Below are 20,199 nucleotides of genomic sequence, written 5' to 3' on the forward strand. Positions count from 1 at the left end.
CTCAAAGCAAAGAGCTGCTGGATGAGAAGAGGTGGATTTGGCACCTTTCCCTCTTGGAGAATCTGCTGAAACCCAGATTTCAACGTGGTGCTCTTGCTGCTGGGCATCACAACCCTTCTTGGACTCCACTACATGCAATTAATTGTTCTGTTCCCTTCCTTCCATGCTAATTAGCCAAACCTGGAGGCAATACTGCTGAGTGAAGCAGCTCCAGGTATACAGGAGATGACTTGGGCCTCAGAAAATACATCAGATTTTAATCCTGCTGTGTGTGTGAGTTAAGGCTACTGTGCTCCTAATTTAGGTGATGAATATGGGCCACTGTTAGTCCTCTTGGTGGGAGACAACTCTAACAGCTCAGTGCAGCTCCTGGTGTGTGTCCCAGTGAAAAAAACAGGGAACACTTTGAATTTTAGCATCCTTCAGCCCTGGGCTTCCTGGTTGTGAAATGCAGAGGTATTGCAAAAGGTGCCCTTGAAAATAAGGATATTAACTGTCAAATGCATACCCTGCAGCCTGATTTTCTTTCCAATAAAGCAGGTGGTAACACAACCAGATTGCACTAGATAAGGAGTGTTCAACAGCCAAACTGGATTTTGGCAGGGAGAACACCACAACCAGTAGCACACCCCCTCTTGAGAGGATCTGAGCAAGAAATTAAGTGGTTAATGGCCACATATAATCAGAACTTTGATCTTGATTCCAAGAAAAGGCACTTGAAGCCATTAGTTTATATCTCCAAAGCAGGCATGGGCATTGGTTTAATAAAGACATAGATGAAGCCTTATGATGCTGTCTGCTGCTGGTCTGCTCACCTTTCTGTGCCCACCTACTTAATCTACAAAATCAAAGAGGTTTGTTTTGGTTTTGACTGATAACCAAAGACCTTTCTGGTTTTTAAATGAAGGATAACTCTGAGGAAGGATGTTCTGTGGGAGTAAGGGGCAGTAGGGTTATAGCAGAGTGAATACTTATTTGATCCTGTCAGACCTGGCTCCCAGAATTCCCATTGTGAGTATAAGATCAGCAAATGATAAACAGAAGGTCATTGTTTTGAGTGTACTTGGAGGTACTGGTGAGACCCTCACAGAAATCCTACTTAGAAATGGAGACCAGGGCAAAAGCTGCAGATTAAAGCAAAGAAATCTAAATACTTACAGGGATGGCCATACAGCTGCTGCCTGCCTCCAGGTAGGCACCAGAGAGTGTTTTATGGGTATTTTAGTGCTCAGGAAGTTTTTTTAAGATCTTTTCTAAGAAAATGGAAGATCAAGCTCTAGGGACTCTCCTCATCTCTAGTTTTCACCATTCTAAAACCCAGACAAATTGCTAGTGCTTTTGTGAGCTAATTTTATATTTTTATCCCTTTGTTTTGGTCATAGGGTCTGTCCTACTGATTTTTACAAGATAGATTCTATATTCCTGCTTATTCATTCCCTTTGGGGAAAAAAATGTAGTGTGTGCCCTCCAGCTCCTTACTTAGGGGATGCTTCTTGACACATTCTCTATTCCTGCTGATTTATTCCCTTTGGGGATGAGACCTTTGCAGGTCTCAGCCATCACTCCACTTCCTTCCAAAGCAAACCCAAAATGATTATGTCAAAATTTGCTTTCAAATAAGGGAATTCATGGATAGCTCTGCTTGAGTGTGTGTCTGGGGGGTGCATTCTTTAGGTTATGTGTGACATGTCATATTCTAAATGCTCCAAATCTTCTTTCATCAAAGAATTCTCTTGTTATTTCATATTGGAAAAAAAAAAAAAGATTAAATGGTGAAACTGGAGATTCTCTGGACATCCTTCAGAAAGCTAAAGAGTGGCCTCCAGAAGTGTAGCTTTAGGGCATGTGAGTTTTTGTTGAAGAACCTCTACAGAGCTCCTCTCAGCTGGAACATGCAAGGTGAATGACCCCAAGGAAGGGAAAGATTCAAGAGGAGCAAACAGAGGCACTGAAATGACTGGGATTTGCAGTAAAAAGTCAAGTTCTGGATGTCCTCAGAATTCAGGCTTTAAGTAGCATTTCTGACATCAGTGTAAAGGGGCCCTTGCACAGCAGCTGGTTTTCTTCCTGAGCATTTTGAAATATATTTACATCTGTTTTATCTAGTTCTGAATAAGGATTGTGTTCAAGTGAGATGTGGAGAAGTCCAAAATCAGATTATTGCTGCTGTTTCTTTTGCTTGTGTCAGACAGCTGAGGTGTTTCTTTCCTATAATCCACTCTCATCTCATAGTGATGTTCTCCCTAATTTCTGTGGCCATTTTAGGTGAGCAGCAGCTGGGCCTTTCTTTATTTCCCCTGCAAGTCACAGCTCCTTTGTTTCTTTCCTATCAGCAAATATCTACTCATTAGTCCCATCTCATTGTTTTCCATTTACCTACATTAAAAAGTGTGTCACTCCTTACCTCAGGGGTTGTACATAAATTAAAGCCTCCTCCATCTAAGAGTTTTATTCTTTCTGGTTATTGCATCACCTGGAAATAAAATGACTCTTTGTTTATAGCACATACTGAAAGTCCTACCCCTTATTTCTAAGTTCAATCAGTCAGTTTTGCTGTTAGATTGTGTTGAAATTCCACAAGTTTGGCAGAATAATTGCAACCCAAATATTCTTCTTTGAGGGGCCTAGAAATTGGAAAACCTACCTTTTTTTTTTCTTTTTTTTTTGTGGAAGAAAGAAATAATTTCTGGTTCTTGTCTTAAAAGTGCTTTGAGAGTTATTTAGATAGAAAACTCCCAGGTTTACAAGCCTGAGCTGTATCAGTCTTCTCCTGTAATTCATATTTAAATGTGAACTTTTGGTGAGCTACTTGCTGCTGGTTTCTGTCCTTGGAGTTTATCTGGGAGAAAATCTTTGAGCAGCCCTCTTAACTGCTCTGTAATCATCATCATTTTTTGACTTCTCAGAGTAATAAAATACCCTGTGTGTAGCTATGTTCACAGTAATGTTTCACACAATTTAAAAATGTTGCCATCCCTAATGTGGGTCCTCATAACAACATAAGATGTCCACAGCAAAATGTTCAGTTTTTTTGGAGAATGACTTAGTGCAGAAATGGCAGGTAAATTGGATTACTTAAACTAGGTCTTGCTAATTAATGCTGATCTGTAAAAAGCCTTCCCAAAACAGTTTCTAGCATTTTATCTGCCTAGGATAAACCAAATGCTGCTGTTATTTAACTCACATGATCACACAAATCCAAAGACAACTGATTCCCAGCCATGTTGCTTCCCAAGCAAGTGTGCAGCTCTCTCCTTGCTGAACAATGAAATATTTAGCACTCAAACATGGCTTTGTAAAGGGAAGAGTTTCCATTGCTTCAGTTTCCTGTCCAAATAATTGTAATGTACAGAGCAGTTGTCCTGGTGTGAGTAATGTGCAGGTTTAACACAGCAAAACCCATGTGCCCAAACTCAGCCTGCAGTGCTGAGGCTGCTTATTAAGATGGATGAATACTCAACAGATATTTGTTATTTTAAATACGTGAAGCTGACTAACTAAATCAGCTGAAGTTTATCATATTTATTTTATGTGCATTTTTTCCCAGCAGAAAAACAAAGAATATTAGCATTGTGTCTGAACAAAGTACCTGTAATTGCTTCCCTTCAAAGCTGATGTAAAAGCAATGGAAAACACAATCAATTCACTGATTATTTGATGTTCTATTGTCTGATGCAAGAAAAAAAAAAAAAAAAGGAAATAATTTACCACTACCAAACATAACCATGTCCTTTGCACACTTTGGTATCTTTTGTTTGAAATCATCTCAAGGGACTCCACAAAGCCACTACCAGCAGTCAGAGAGGCAGGGATTTGATGTGGTCTTTGTGACAAGCCTTTTCCCAAAAGTGCCAGCTTTCAGGGGCAGTTCCTGGAAAAAGTCTTACTTGATAAATACCCTTCAAGTGTTTTGGACCTCCTTGTTCATCAGCTGTCACCCAGCTTCTGTGGCACTGCTGCTTAGGGAAGGTTTTACATATATTAAAACAAAACCTTTAGTCTCTTCTCTACCCCTGTGAAGAGCAAGTCCAGTCACCTCCAGGATAGTCAGTAAGTATAACAGGATATTTCATTTTTCTCTTATCCTAGCTGAGCAGACAGTATATTGCCATATATATTGCCATTGAAATATAATAAACTTCTCCAGAATTGTTAGGAAAGTTTCCTATTTCAAAGCAAGATTTGGAGTCTGCTTCAGGCTCCCCAGCTCTAGGAGGTGTAGGTGTAAATCTGAGGGCAGAATTTCTTTCCTATGTTACAGCAGGAGATACAGGAAATCAGTGTTTCTTATCCCAACTGTTTATGAAAGACCAGGGGGAGCAAGGAGAGGGATGTATTCCTTGAGCTTGTCAGCAGAAGCAATAAACCTAAAAATTTAGGATTACAGTTTTGGAGGAAAATTTGTTGTGAGCATGAAATACCTAAAATTCCTCCTGGGAAGTTGATTCCCACATGGGAACCATGGCCTCAGCTGCAATAATGACATATATTGGACTATCCCTGCTGTAAATCCAGAAGTGCTGCAGGTTTTCTGAGTGTTTCACATGGGAGGGTTGGGTCTTAAAGCCCAAAACGTGGTCAGGGTGGTATGAAACCTGCTGCACACTAAATACACCCAACTGCTTGATAAACAGCCTGCAGCTGGGCTAGCAGGGTGTACCATTTCCTTTGGAAATATGCAGTAAAGACCTGCTGGAGGGTCAGAACCAAAAAGAAGAGGTTCTGTACAGAAGAAGTACAGGATCAAGCTGAACCAGGTGTGTTAAGCAGTAAGGAACCAGAGCTGCAGGCAGTGTGACCATCAGCAGCCTGTAATGGCCACACCATAATTATTTCCCACCATCCAGCTACTGAGTGTTGTTGGCACACACTCAGAAGCAGCTCAAAAAGAAAGAATTAAATGGCATCATTTCCTTTTGAGTGTTCTTCAGGGTTGTTTTAGCCATTACACAGGCAAACAGTAATGGGAAAAGTGTCCCAAAGTGTCAGAGTTAGCTGTCCCGATGGACTCACCAAATGCCTGCATTTAAAAGGGATTGTAGCAAATTTATTGCACTCTTATCAGCAATGACTGTTTCAGTATTCATAAAAGGTTTTTTCTTAGATTAAGAACGTGTTATACAATTGAAAATCTAATTCAACAGTGATGGAGCATCAATAACTGAAGCCAAGCAAGGCTGAGGGGTGCCACCTCAAGTTAGATATCAAATCTAGGGGTGGCAAGATCATGGTGTCCCCCCCAAATTATTTTTGGATTGAGATATCTCAGGGTGCAGATGGGATGTTTCTCCTCAAACCCATTTATACAGAAGACTGCAGTGTTTGATTTCAGCTGAGATCTGATCTTGGAGAAACTGAAAAAAAAAAAAAATAGCTATACAGTTATATGAAACCAGACTGGCAGGTTATGTGTGCATGGAAAATATCAAGTAGCATGTTAAGCTGTGGGGAAAAAAAGCACCAGCCCAGGTCTGAAATTGCTTGACAAGAAAGGGGGGTTTGCATCCCAGCAGGCCAAGACTTCAGTGTTCTGGAGCACCATGAGCATCATCTGTTTCCTATGTAGGCAGGAGGTGATTGCTCCCAGGCAGGCTGGAGGGAAAAGAACATTTTGAAAGCATAAAGGAGCTCCCAGAGGCAAGGAGGGAGGAATTCTGGAGTTAGCTGGTACCAAATGAGTATTAAGAAATCCTTCTCAGCAGCGTGGAGTGAGGAGGCAACCATGGGTCTTAACTCCCCAGGACTGATTCCCAAAGCTCCCTGTGTCCCTCAGGACATGAGTTCTGCCAGAGGACTGAACCTGTGAACATCAGCACATTTACAGGACAGAGGGGAAACAGAAGGAACTTTGGGCCTTGTGATAAGTAGTTCTGTGTGGTTCCCTCTCCTCTGTAAGTGCTTTGTATGTAATTCAGTTACCTATTATGGGGGTTGTATAAACTTGTCCTTAAATAACCTGGATTTTCATGCCTCCAAGACCCCTAACTAGTATCAAGGTACTCCCCCCTTTACAGGCACAGTAAACTTTAAGCTGGGATGCTGGACCACTTTTACAATGTGTCCTCTCCCCTCCAGCATCACTTTAAGGGATCCAAAGATGAAAACCAAATGCACCTCCATGAAGGTGCAGGGACTCCCACCCAGAGCTGGGGGTCACAGGAGCTCCTTGGCAGGCACTAAGACAGGAAGGCTGCACAAGGAGTCACTGCATCTTTCCTGTCACTACATTTTGGCAGCTTTCTGCTCAGTGTGTCAGCTGCCATCAGTAGTGTTCCACACCATAGCATGGGTTGTATTTTAGGGAGAGGGATACATTGCCTTAGGTATTGAAGCATTCCCTATATGTGCTTTTTGAGTCTAGTTCTGGGTGCTATAGAGGCTTTAAAAAGTGTTGAGAGAATGATCTTGCAGAGATCATTCCTGTATAAATCTTTTTATGCATTTATTTCTTTTTGATGAATATACAGGCTCCTAACCCAAACTGGTGACTAATGTAGTAATTCTACCTATAATACCACAGGTAGGGATTAATCAACAGTGCCCTCTTTGAAGATGATGTCTTCTGAAAAGCAAAGTCATAATCAAAGAGGGCTTTAGAGGTTTCTTTTTTTCATCTCCTGAACTGGAACTCTGCAAACCTAAATCCCAACCAAAATTGTTCTTTATAAAATTCAGAGAGTATCTCACCTGCTACCACATCTCCTTAAGGTTTCAAGTACTACTCCATCTTTCATTTTATCAGAATTGTTTTTTAAGGTCACTGCACTTGTTCAGCCAACAAAACTTCCACATCACTTTGCCCCTAGTGGCTTTTGCTGTCTTTTTCTCAATTCCGTTTTTCTTTTCACCTCATATTTGCCTTTTTGCCATCTATTTTTATTTATCCAGTTTACACCCTCATCTTTATTCCAAAATACCAGTTGCCTTAATGGTTTCTTACTTGATCCAACATAATTTCTTCGTTTTGTTCTGTTTTTCCTGATTGTCATATTTCCAACCCCTCATCATTTGGTCTGTTCTGGTAATTATTCTCTCTAACTCATTCTATTTAGCTTCCATCCAGACACTAACATGTCACTTCAGGAGCTGGCCATGAAACTGTTGTTCCTATTAAATTGTTACATTCCTGAACAAGTTTTGTTCCTTGGACCAGAATTGAGAATGTTAATTCTTTTTCTAACTTGGAGGAACTAAGTGCACTTTTAGCTCCATCCAGGAAATCTACTGAAAATCAGAGTACATTTTTTCAATAGCAGGCACATCACCTTCAGTAAATCTACACCTGAATAAAAAGCCTTCAGTAGCCAGAAAGCAGAACAGAAGGAAAATTTATAGCTGAAGAGAGGCCAATCTGTGACTGACCCTCCAGGTGAACATTGCAGCTATTCCCTGCAATGATGCTCTGAGTCCAGTTCCTCTCTTACACCAGGGGAATGTCAGACTTCATGCTACTTGATCCACATCTCTCTGGGGTAATTACTGGCTTGCCCTTAGACCTTCTCCTCTCATACAAAAGCAGGAAGCACCCTGGCTTTGCATAGATGGGATGTCAGCCCTCTGCTGTTACTGCAAAAAAAAAAAACAAAAAACAAAAACTATGATGCAGAGAGTGGAATTAAGTAGTCTAGAAAGAAATACAACATCCAGCATCTTCCCCTCAACAGGGAAAGACAGATCATTGCTGGAATTAAGAACACAGCTCTACTGCCTAAAAAGTTTTCTCTGTATTTCACTTGATGCCCAAGACTTCAACCTGAGAAACTCAGACCTTTAACAGCCTGTTGTGATGATCATAAGAAAAGCATTTTTGTCCCTCTTTTTCAATGTTAAGTAAATAAAATCTCTCCTTACTCATTCTTCAGTTTCTTCCTGAACTGTTAGGTAAATAATTATTAACCCAAATCATTATGTTTGAGAACATTAAATTGTCTCCCATAAGTAAATGCAAACCATCCCAAAGAATTCACAGGACACTGAAGCAGGGACAAAGGCAATAATAATAATAATTATTATTATTATAGTGTACCTTTGCATATTTGGGGAAATGCTATAGACTTGTGTATTCTCTAAAGTAATTAAGATATTTAAAGGGTACTTTGGAGGAGCTTTTTCCATTGCAATTTTAAAGTTGCAAAATCTCTTTGATGTGTAGCTTAGAGCTGAATGTATAAATAAATGTTCTAAGTAAGGAAGCAAGAAAATACCATAATTAATTTTAGCTTCTGTGAGAGGAATCCTAAATCAAACCAGCTACTGGCACCACAGAGACCTTGCCCTAGAAAGAACATGCTAATTTATGCTTGACAACACAAGTATTCTTCAGATTTATACCAGATAAACTGAAAGGCTACCTTTTCTTTTTAGGTTATTGATCATTAATTTATCTGGCAAGACCCCTGCCTTCTGAAAAAAACCTGTGGCCATATGGGAAGTGCCAGCTAAGGGAGCCAGAGCCCATTAAGAAGCTGAATGCTGTGCTCCTGATGAGGTTTAGCTGGGCTAGGACTAGAAAGCCATCCTCAGGGCACAGCTACTTTCCTATTCCTATTCCTATTCCTATTCCTATTCCTATTCCTATTCCTATTCCTATTCCTATTCCTATTCCTGCTCTGCTGCCCTCATCTACTCACCTTCCACCTCTGAACTCATGACAAGATGATATTTCTTTAATTACAAGATGCTTGCTCCATCCTCCTGCAAGACCCTTTACCTTGAGTCCCTCTTTGCATGAAGTGTTTTTAGACTTGGGCATAGCTAAGCATTAGAGAACCAGAACCAGGATCCATTTTGAGCTTTGAGGAAGTGGAAAGATCTGGAAAAGGAGCTTTGGTAACTTGAGTTAGAGCTAAGATGACAGCCTTATAAGTCTTCAGACCTTGCTGGAGCAGTGATGACTTGTGTATGGAAAAGGTGTTTGTCCAGATAAATAGTTTTTTCCTATCAGAATTGCTATAAACTGCTTTGAAGACATTAAGATTAGAATTAGAACAGTTACTTTTTTAACCTAAATTCAAGGGATTGTCAAGTTTTGGCTGTAGCTAACCCCCTCATCATGCACTAGACTTAGAAGAGTGGCCCTGGGCTTTGGTTCTTGGTGTCAGCAGAGTCTTTGGGTACCCCAGTCTAGGTGTTTTGGCCTTCTGTAAATGCTGATGGATTCCCTTCCTGGGATCTAACACACATTTTGAAGATTCCAGTAAAACCTTGCAGTGGTCAGACTGCAATGGCAGAGTCAGCCAAATGCAAAGCAGCTTCAGACATCCTGCACTCCAGCTTGAGCCTTACTGCCACGGCTCACTCTGAAACCAGTGGCAGTGGTTCCTGAGCAGCTGAAAACCAAATAGTTCTCTAGTACTCTTCATCATAAAAATGAGGGGGGAAAGATGGCCCAAAGAACTGGCTGAACAACATTGCATTTAAGTTTGCAAAGAGGAATGAAGAGAGTGCTGCTATCCCCTTTGGCAAGAGACTCCTGACATCTGAGAACTGGGTGCTGGCTCAGGTTTTGTGTGTTTTGGGAGAGGGGGGAAGAAAGAAAAACTCAAAAGCATTTGAGATTCTAAGTAGGTTTTTTGTTAGTAAAATAAAGTGCCTTTTCTGGTAATAGGAATTCCTCTAATTCCAGGGCTACAGCCCCAGAGCTGGAATGACATGTTGCACAGTTTGTTGTAAGTTGATATGGTCCCAATTCAGCAGCTCCAAATGTAGGTTTTGCTTCCTATAAATCTAGAACCAAAACATTTTGGTGGATTTGAAATTTAGCAGATTGCTACCATAAACACAGAATGAGGCTAAAATTCCCTAAAGCTCTGCAAAAACAGAAGCAGGCATGCTCTGGGACATAGCAGCATCTCTCTCTGTATTTAGCTCAGATTATTTATTCACTTTTATGGATCCTTTTACTTACAGTGGTAGCCTCTTTGTTTATTTTATTTTGAACCTGTGGGCCTCTGCTTCATGTACATGTACAGAATAGGGTTGTACACACAGCCCAGGATGTTTGGAGCCCCAATTTCTGCCTTCTTGACAAGAGACATGGTAACAGCTGCTTTCACCTGCTGCCCTTACCAATTCCAGTTAGATTTTTCCTACAGCTGATTTACAGCACTGGGCTCCAAAACAGCAAAGGAAAAATTTCTACAAAGTGGCCAAACAAGAGCAACACACCCTTAAATTTAATGTTTCAACTCTATCCCCTCAGCATAGAAAATGGATTTTTCTTCATGCATAATTGTCACTAGAATTACGCTGGACTAATTATAGCTGAATGATATGAATATGAGCAAAGAGAAAGAAAAAAGGCATTGCATTTTTAATGGAGTCAGGGAGACTCCATCATTTCTGGAGTATCTGTACTGCATACTTTGCTGCAAGAGCTTCTGGCATTTGAAAGCAATGAAACACCTATCTGCTTACAGTGAAATCTACTCAGAAATTTTCTGTGATGGCTCAGGGAAACTAGAATCTACCATTAATATTACCATTTTCTTGAAGGGGTGAAATGAAGGAAGCCTTTCTTCATGCACAAAGATCCCTGTGGGGAAAGAAACCAAGCCTTGCAATGATTGCTGAGTTGGAGATGTTGGTTTTATCTTTTAGATTTTTCTCTTCCATTGTTATAAGAAAAAAAAAATCTCTATTGAAACTGCAAGTTGAGAAACAAAACTAATTTTGAAGTTTAATCCAGAGATTGCTGAAGTGAGCATATTGATTTTGCATCAGCTGTTCAGCATATTGCCTTTCTTGTAGAACCACATAATTCAAAGTTTGGGAGCAGTCTACAGGTATTTCTCTGCATCCTGGATGATCCTAAGTGATCCTATGGAAAAGAAACAGTGTCATCTTGGTTCATAGTGAATTCCACGTGTCTGAAGCACTTCATAAAAATTAGAGTTGCTCTGTTGTTAGGGTGGTTGTTCTGGTGTCACATGCCTGGCAGACACCTGAGGGGTTTTTAATTATTATTTTTAAATGTGCATGCAGTGTAATAAGGTGGCTTCCAAAATACCTGGCTTCTAGCATCTACGCCAGAGGCTGGAAAAGATCTAAATGCTTGGTAGTCTCCCAGCAGGAAACATCTCACCCCATTCATCTTCATCTCCTGCCACGCTCCACCTTCCAGAACCAAGGCTCTTGTCCTAATTTGGTGTGTGATCACAGCCACATTTTTCAGGAATGATTGGTACATGCAAAGGACATGATTCAGCAAGACCCTAAAGCATGTGCCTCACTTGTAGCATATTCACATTCCCATTGATCTGAAAGTGCTACCAAGCACTGAGCCCAGGTAACTACTTGCCCGTGGAAAGCCAGCACTGTGTTTTAAACTCTTGAAGCTTGAGAAAGGGTGATTCCTTCATAAATTTGGTGTATTATCAATTTCAGGGCAAAACCTAAACCGAGCAGACTTTCTTTAGGGGACTACTGGGAATGCTTGCTTCAGGGTAACAGAAACCAAATAATCTGTTTTCCACGTTCTCTTGGAACTCCACCAGCCACAGGGACAATGGGGGGTGGAGGGAGGACAGGCTGATATCCCATTGTCTCCCCAGGACTCCCTGTTCCCTACCCAACACCAGGGTCAGTTTTTCTGACAGCTTAGAGATTTGTCTTAAGAGATGGAAAGGGTCTTTCTGCCAAAGATAACGTGGATGTTTCCAGTGCCTGGGTGAAGAAGAAAATGGTGTCACTCACACATGGCTTGGTTTTGAAGCACTTCTATAATCATTCCTACCTTGTGGTTTGTGGATGTTTTGCACTACTGAAGTCTAAACTGTATGAAAGCATCTCAACAACGTTGTGTTGCTATAGGGATCTCAAAATATGGTACAACTTTTCTTTTTTTATACCTTTTTAAAGATCAGTGTTGAAATAACTTCTCTAAAACAGCTCCTCCAGAGGTCAGCTTTTCTGGTGAGAGGTTTCTGGTGTCTGGTTTTGCTCCTCCTAGAAGGTGACAAAGTAAAACGAAAGGGAAACTTTTTTTTACCCCCCTCTGAACTTCAAATAACAACGTGCTTGTTTCCAAAAACAGAAATGAGTTGCAAGATCATAAAAATACTATTGCTAGTACCTCAGGAACAGAATGCAGTGATATTTTGTGTCCTCTGCACCAGCAGGGCATGATCAGCTTTGAGGGATGCTCTGTAGTACCAGCCAGGGGTTGGACTTGAAGGTCCTGCAGCAAGAAGAGTGACTGGGGTGTGAGGAGAGATGGAGATTACTTGAGTTTTACATTTCAGCCTTTATCTTATTGAGTCTTCTGTATTATTTGGTTACAATTCCATCTTGGCAAATGCTGCCAGAGAGGAACCATCAGCACTAGTTTAAGTACTGCATTTCCTGACCTTCAGGAAAAAAAAAAAAAAAAAGGTCAAATGACAATTTGGTGATGTCCTTATACTGCCATGACTTTCCTGGAGCTGCACAGTAATAACAGTAGGAGGAACTGGAGGGAAGAAACAAGAGTCAAAGAGGAATTACCACTTCAGAGGGGAAAATCTATTTTAGAGCATCTCCCAGGTTGAAGTTGTTTGGATTTGTAGTGTCTCAGTGCAGTGGTCTGCTCTGAACATGACTCTCCCTGTCTTGAACACACCTCCCCACCAGCACAACCAATATATATTTTTCTGGCATCATTGGAGAGGCAGGTTTTGGGATAAACAAAACTAAATGAGCCCACACAAGCAGGAGCCTGCTCTTATTTAGCAGGCTCAATCTCACCAAGATATTTTGGCATCATGGAGCAGACAAGAAAAAATAAAACCAAAAGTCCCATTTAATTCACCCAGAAGCACGAGTTTCTGAACACACCAGGTAGCATGTAGCATGCTGCTCTTCTCTGCTTACCTGAAGAGTGGATGATTATGAGGTTATCTGTTGGTATGATTAGGATGATCTATTGGCAAATGTTTTCCATCTGCCCCAGCAACTGGAAATTCAGCAGATTAGGCTCTGCTGAGGTACACACTGCCAGAAAAGGACCAGAAGGGACAGAATCACCAGCCTGGCATCCTACAACTGGAAACCAGAATGTGTCTCTTTGGGGCCTCTGCACAGGTGAGGCCATAAATCTGAGTTGGGTGGACTGATTTTTCTGAAATTCTTGCAAATGCAAACTGCTGCTTTATGAGGATGGAATCATCTCTGGAAAGTTTTCCATGGCCAAGTTATTTTCACTCTTATTTGTCAGACTTGCAGAAAGGAGACTTTCTGAGGAGCAGACAGCAGGGTTATTGTGTGGTGGGGTTATTTTGGGGGCATTATACCCCAAAATATCTGGGTGACCTTGCTGGTGGTTCCAGACAAAGGGCTGAACAGGAGCCAAAGTAAGACAGAATGCTGTGGGATACCCAAGGAAGACAGGGATTGCTCTGGGTGCAATGAACAGAGATGTTTGGGAGTCATTCTCCCAGAACCTGCCAAATTCTTGAAGCTGTTGTCATCCCTCCTCACTTGGGTTTCTGAGTGTTTGTTGAGCAGGTTACATTACCATGAACTCTCTTTTGCCCTCAGGAGGTCACTGACCTTTGAGAGGAATGCTGCTTGTTGCAGTGCAACACAAGTGGCATTAAAAAAAAAATTAAAAATGGGAAAATTGCAGTAATTTTGATCCTCCTTGCCCTCCCCTGCAGAAACCCCTTTCCTCTGCAGCTGACTATTGGATTGCAAATAAATTCTCAGCAATAAGCTCTGCAAAACAACCTTCTGCTGCTTTGCTTTTTTGCAGTACCTGGGGCTTGTCCACCCCACACATCTCGGAGCTCCATCCACAGCTCAAAGTTCTGTGCAGCAACTTGAAGTTTCCTCCTGTGAAAACAGAGCAGCTCTGGTTTGAGCACCGAAGCACTACCATAATATTGTTTCTGCCAGCTCAACATTCAGCTTCACTATCATAATAAATAAAACCCCTTGTTCTCACAGCTCCTTAAAAAGACAGTAGGTTTTTTCAAAAACCAGACCCAGCACAGGCAGCAAGTATTCCCATGGAGGGAAGTGGCTGTGGGCCATGCTGTCTCTCTCCCTCTCATAAATGAGGAAGAGGAGAATGAGAGGAAAAGGCACTGGTGTCCTGAATGATGAAGCTGGCCCCAACACCATGTAAGTGACTGCTGGATGTGGTGTGGATTGTGTGTGTGGGGCTTTCAGGAAGGGCTGTGGGCAATCTCAGGTGGGTCGTGGCTGGCAATTCATTTTCTGATTCACTCCTCTCTAGAAGCTGCAATACCCAAGTCTCCTTTTGTCTGAATATTGTGATATTGTAAGCATCTTCTAAGACAACAGGGCCAAAATTTGTGTGCCTTTATTTTAGGGGAAGTGGTGTAGGTTACATTAAAACTGCAGCCCCTTTGGAAAGACAGCAGAATTCTTTGCTCTTATGCTATGAATTTGACACACCCTGGAATATAAATGCTGTCAGCCCAGAATCACACTGTCCAAGCTAAGTGCTTCTAGGTCATCTGAGATAAGATTATGTAAAAAACTTCATGAGCTGGTGTGGGGATGAGAATTTCCCAGAATCTGGCCTCAGCTTCACATGGGAATTTGACAACGAGCCAGCCCAGGTCCATGTGAGCTGGGGAGCCCCAAGCAGTCTCTTTTCAAAGTTACTGGCTTGCCTAAAATATTCCAATCTTCCTTGCAAATTATTAGTAAGTATTGACTTGAGGTTGAAGAAACAAGGTCTTGAAGCTCCTGTGACAAATTTCCTTCTTTTCATTGTGGATATTGATTTGCCAAAGGGTGCTGTGTCAGGCTCCAGCAGCTTATTCTCAGAATTTTAGCAATCTGGAAATTTGGTAGGTTACAGGCACCGTGTTTAAATAAAAAAATAAATAGCAGTTCACTCCCAAGACTCAAATTTTGTCCCCAACTGCCCAAAAGAATTTATTTTCTTTTTTTCAGTCAATTTTCAGCCTCAAAGTTCATCACAGCTTTTACCATTTTGTTTTTACTATTCTTGGATTGCTCTGCTTTACCAACAAAAAGTCTGAACTCAGACATGTGTGGTTTTCCTGTCAGCAATGTCAGTCCAACCCCAGCATTGCAGAAATGGCTTTCTGTTCTCTCTCTGTGTCATTTCACTCCAATTTTCACCTTTTTTTTTTACATCTCCCTTCATCTTTTTTTTTTTTTGTATCAGCTCAAGTTGACTCTGCTCTTCATAGCTGCTTGTGTTTAAATTCACACTCCTACTTGTGTCATTAAAACTGTAATTACCACCCAGCTGTGCCAAGCATTTGGGGGCAGCACCATGGACAATAAGGCTGCAACACCTAGCAGTGCTGTCAAATGGTTGTAGCCTGGGATTTGGAAAATGAGGTGATTTTTAGTGTCATTCATGCTCCTTCTGGGGCCTCATTAATTATCAGGTGTAGACCTGGGGGGAGGGTTTCAACATGCTTTTAAATTGTGGACTACAGGTGGAACAAATAGAAAAGTGTAAATTATGGAGGGGGGGACACCAACAAATTCAGAACATGCCAGCATCTCAAAGCCAAAGGCATCTTTTAACACTGATGGAACCCTGAAAACCAGCAGCCCACTGCTTGAATTCCCATTTCTGTAGCTATTAGATATGGAAGGATAAACACAGCTAAGCTCAAGCTAACCCTTTGCCTAAACTGTCATCAATAATTTTGATTTTGAGAGCCTTTCTGTGGATTTAAGGTTTTGCTACAGATCAGAGTTGACTCAAAAGTAAAACAAAGCAACCAAACACCCATTTCATAATTTGCTTTGCAGCTGCAAACAAGATCTTTGTCTCCTTTCTCATCTCCCTTCTCTGTAGGTGTTCCTTTGAGGCTTTGGATCTGGGATAAAGAAGGTTGAGGCTGTACAGCATCCTTGCCCCTTCATTCCAGCTTCAGTTCCTGAAGTGTGTCCCCAGCAGTTCACACTGGCTTCCCTTTTCCCTGCTGAAATTTTAGAGACTCCCATGAATTAGTCAAAACAGGCAGCCAGGCACTCATGGGAGGCTTCCTGATTCTGCCTGCCCACCAGGGAGGAATTGCAGGGGTTTAAAATCTCTCATTTCCACTTCCACGTTGAGCAGAGGTGAAAGAAATGGGGAACTTCCCCCCAGCTGCCTACTAAAATCCAGCATTAGAAGAGCAATGCTTCTACTACTCAGCTAATTTAGGTTATTTCTAGAGCCTGCCCATCACCAAACTAGTGGTTAAAACCCAGCAGGGACTGGTGTAAAAGATACCTTCATTTTCTTACATTAATCTGCTCATTGATTCTTCCAAATAATGTCAGGGATAGTACCATTAATACTTTTTTTTTCCACTCTGTTTGAGAAGAGGGTGTAAAGCAAATGCCTCTAAGTGTAGAGAGATTACAATAAAGTCAATATTTCCTCTCTGGTGAGGTGGGTCAGCTTTGGAATCAATATAGTTTGCTTTCATAAGCCTTTAGAGGAATGTTCAGCTCACCCCACCCACCCAGCTAGCTAGCACAGCTTTCTTTCATGTTTCACCCCCTGCCTGGCTCCAGCAGGGAATATCCCATATTTATTGAGACAGAGCTTTTCCAGGGATATGAGCACAAGTGCTTTGTGCTCAGCAATCTCCCCGCAGGCATGTGCTGAAGGAAGCAGCTGAGTGGCCTCCCCAGCACAGCCTTTGGTGTCAAGATAAGATCTTCCTGCAACCAGAAAAGATGCCACAAGCAAACAGGTGCTTTCAGCAGGCAGGCAGGAAGGGAGAGAAATAAATAAACCCGAGCCTGCAAGAGAGGAGGGAGGATGTGACATGAGCTTCTTGCTTCCTAATATCTTCCATTTTGAATTTTATCCCAGCCCTGCTACTACCGAATCACACTCAGATCCAACAAAAGGGCTTTTGGCTGCTTCACACAGTGGAGCTTAAAACAAATAATTTTATTTTTTTTTTTTTTAAAAAGAGGTTCATTTAATAAAGTAAAATTTGCCCAGCAGGAGTTTTCCTGTGGATAAGCTATAGTAAGGCCTGCTAGCTTTGCAAAATTAACAAAAGCTCTACAAGCCATCTTGGCTTTTTCCCATACTGCAGAAAAAAGCTTGGTGTGGAACAAACACTTCAGTTGTTGCTCCAGCATCATGCCCTATTGCTTACATTCTTTGAGGTTTATGTAACCTTAAGTGTAGAGCCAGTGAGAAAGGTTTTGTTTTTTTCTTTTCAGTAAAAATGTCAGCCTGAGTGTGTTTAAAAACAAAACCAAGAAGCTAATCCCTTTCCCACAGAGACCAACTCAAAAACTTGTGAAACAAAGATCTTTAAAGCCTGTATCTTGCTTTGGCACGTTTGCTAGAAATCATGGGCTTCTGTTTGAACTGATTTCCTGTCAATGTTTACACTTAGTACCATATTTAAAATCATCAGGTTGCGTCACTGACAGTACTATTTCTGCCTCAAAATCTATCTATGCCCATACATGAATACATACAGGCTGAGCACAGACATGTTGTGAAAGAAGGGCAAGAAAATGTTGGGGTTTTTTAATTAAAAAAAAAAAAAAGTTCAAATGGATTTCCCTTTTTTTCTCATGAGTACAGAAACTTTCAAACTACACTTTCTAGTTGGTGCAAAACTAACCAGATCTATTTTGAATTATCACTGGAATTTTTAGAGTTGAAACCAATTAGAATGAACTAAACACATCTTCCAAGCTTGAACAAGATCATCCAGTTGAGCAGGAATGTGGAAAAAACAGACTCTAATAGAAGTACTATTTTTATATATGGCCTTGGAGTTAAAAAAAAACTTTAAATTCAAAGCTGTGAGAGTCTGATCTCACTGATCTGAAATTGTCAGGAGGCAATGAGACCTCCCTGAGGACCTCACTGCCTCTTTCTAAAAGCATGGGTTTTAATCACAGAATCACTGCTTGATCCCAGGGAGTCACTTAAGCTCACCCTGATGCTTAAAACCCCTTCACTTGTGTCCCTGAAACATTTTTGCTGCTTCAGAACCCAACCTTAGGGCCTTCTAGGAATGAGTAGATAGCAAACTACCCAGCAGTGAAAGTCCAAGTCCATGTGTGTGATACTTCTGAGCACAGGGGCATCCACAGGTCCTCTGAGTGAGTATATCATGTGCCAGTGAGTACATCAGAAAAGCCCCAAAAAACAGTCAGCAGGTCAGATTTTGACAGATTAGGAAATGATTTTGTGAGGACAGAAAATGCCTTCTACAGGATTCCCTGGAATTCCACGCCCATGGCTCTTGTTGAGCAAAGCCTCCTTTAAATCAAACTCTTTCACTCTGAAGGAATCTCTCAGCTTGGCTTTGGTAATAGCTGTGATCTGTCAGACCTGCTTCACCTCCTGGAGGTTAATTCAGCCACTTGCAAGTTCCATAAATCTCTTCAGCAAGCTAAGTAATACTTGTTGGCCATTTTCAAACAAGAAATGGCATTCCTGACTTTCATTCAGGTTCTCAGAATGAGTGAAAGGCAAGGAAAGAAGCTAGAAAAATGTTTTAAAGAACAGGAAAGAAAATACACATCTAACATAGGCACCACAAACCCAGCTATGCTGGCATTCAACGTGCCCTAAAGTCTGATTAAATCTTTGGACAAGATCATTTCAGATAAAGGGGGAAGTTGATGCTTCCAGCCCTGATCTTGGCTTTTTCTTGGGACACCAGTAGTTCAGAAGAAGAAAATTAAGTTGGCCTCTTCATCCAGAAAAACTTAATTAGCCAGGGACTTGTGCTTCAGGGGTTAAATTAATAGGGAGGGAAAACTCACTCCTGAACAAACTACTCATGTGTGTAGATATATATGTCAACCTTCAATCCCTGACATGAAATTGGGCTCTTTAAAGAGAGGTCAGGAAGAGAAATGCCTGATCTAATAGTTTGTGTCCTGAGTTTCTGTAGCTGAGCTATAGAAACTCACACTTCCTTTTCTTTAAATCCTGATGTGCAGGCAGTTCTTGTACTAAAGGTACAGGAACTTAAAACCAGAGAGAAGTAACCCAACTGCAAGATTCAGCATGAAGCTAGAGGGGAAAATATTCCCAAGACAAAGAGGCTTTTCAGTGCATCAAGAGAAAGCCATCAGCAGACTAACTGGGGAGGTTATAACCTAACTCAAAATAGAAATTAAACTCTTATTTCTTAGCAGGGAAGCATCATCTGTCTCCTCTGCCTAAAAATGGTCCTTTCTGGCATGAAAATACACAGGCCCATGTAAAGAGCATGTAAGTGCTGGAGGGAAGCAGAACTTCTCCTAAACAGAGAAGCCCTGGATACAGGGATTGTTTTATTGGTATTCCTTGTTTGGGTAAATCTCTGGAGAGAAGCTTTGTGGTATCAGTACCTCCACAGGAAGGCCAAGTTGCATTCAGAAAAGCTTCCTTACCCACCTACCTACATTTTCTAAATATAGGAAAACCAGTTCAAAATCAGTCCTGACATTTTTGAGGGCTCTTCTTTATTTAAAGTCTTAATTTCAGTTCATCCACTGAGTGCTCATAATGGACTTCTTGATTTGGGTTCTCTTTTTTTAAATGAGCTTTTTACATTGTTTGAATCTTTACTCAGAACAGCTAACAAACCCCATATGCTTTTATTAGTGTGTTCCGTGTGCAGTGTACAACACTCAGAATAAACTCTAAAGGAAGAAGATACAAAATTTATCATTTTTTTACACTCCTTGCATTCAGTGGATTTATTTCTGAGAGATCAAGGACCTGCTTTGAGGCAGAAATCATTCAAATGAATGCGCAAGTGATCTGGCACAACAGTTTGGTGCAGGGCCTCAAAATCACTTTAACAGTCCCCAAAACTTGACCCCAGGAGAGGTGGTAAAATTTTTGAACTCATATAGTTTGTATTCTGATGACTGATTTGGTAAGGTATTTGGCAAAAGAATGAGGGAGGGAATGTAGGTGTTATTTTTTCCCCTCAAAATAAATACTAAAGAGAGGAAAAGGTGTAGGGAGAAACTGGAAATTAAACAGTCTGTCAGTGGGACATGAAAATTATGGGAAAAAACTAGGAGGAATCGGACGAGTCCAGTAAAAATTCATCATGGCATAGCAATGGATTGATGTAAGACAAAAAGCTGATGTGGTCTTAGGACCAGACCTGTTTGATAGGTTTCTCCTTATCAGTTTGTTACCTTATCTGCATTCTAATGAATCTAGAAAAGTCTGCTCTGGTTTTCTTTTGCACTGTGACTTCAGTGTTTGGTGTACGTGGGTTTGGGAGT

This window comes from Calypte anna, chromosome 7 (assembly GCF_003957555.1).
Source record: "Calypte anna isolate BGI_N300 chromosome 7, bCalAnn1_v1.p, whole genome shotgun sequence".
In the NCBI taxonomy this organism is placed as follows: domain Eukaryota; kingdom Metazoa; phylum Chordata; class Aves; order Apodiformes; family Trochilidae; genus Calypte; species Calypte anna.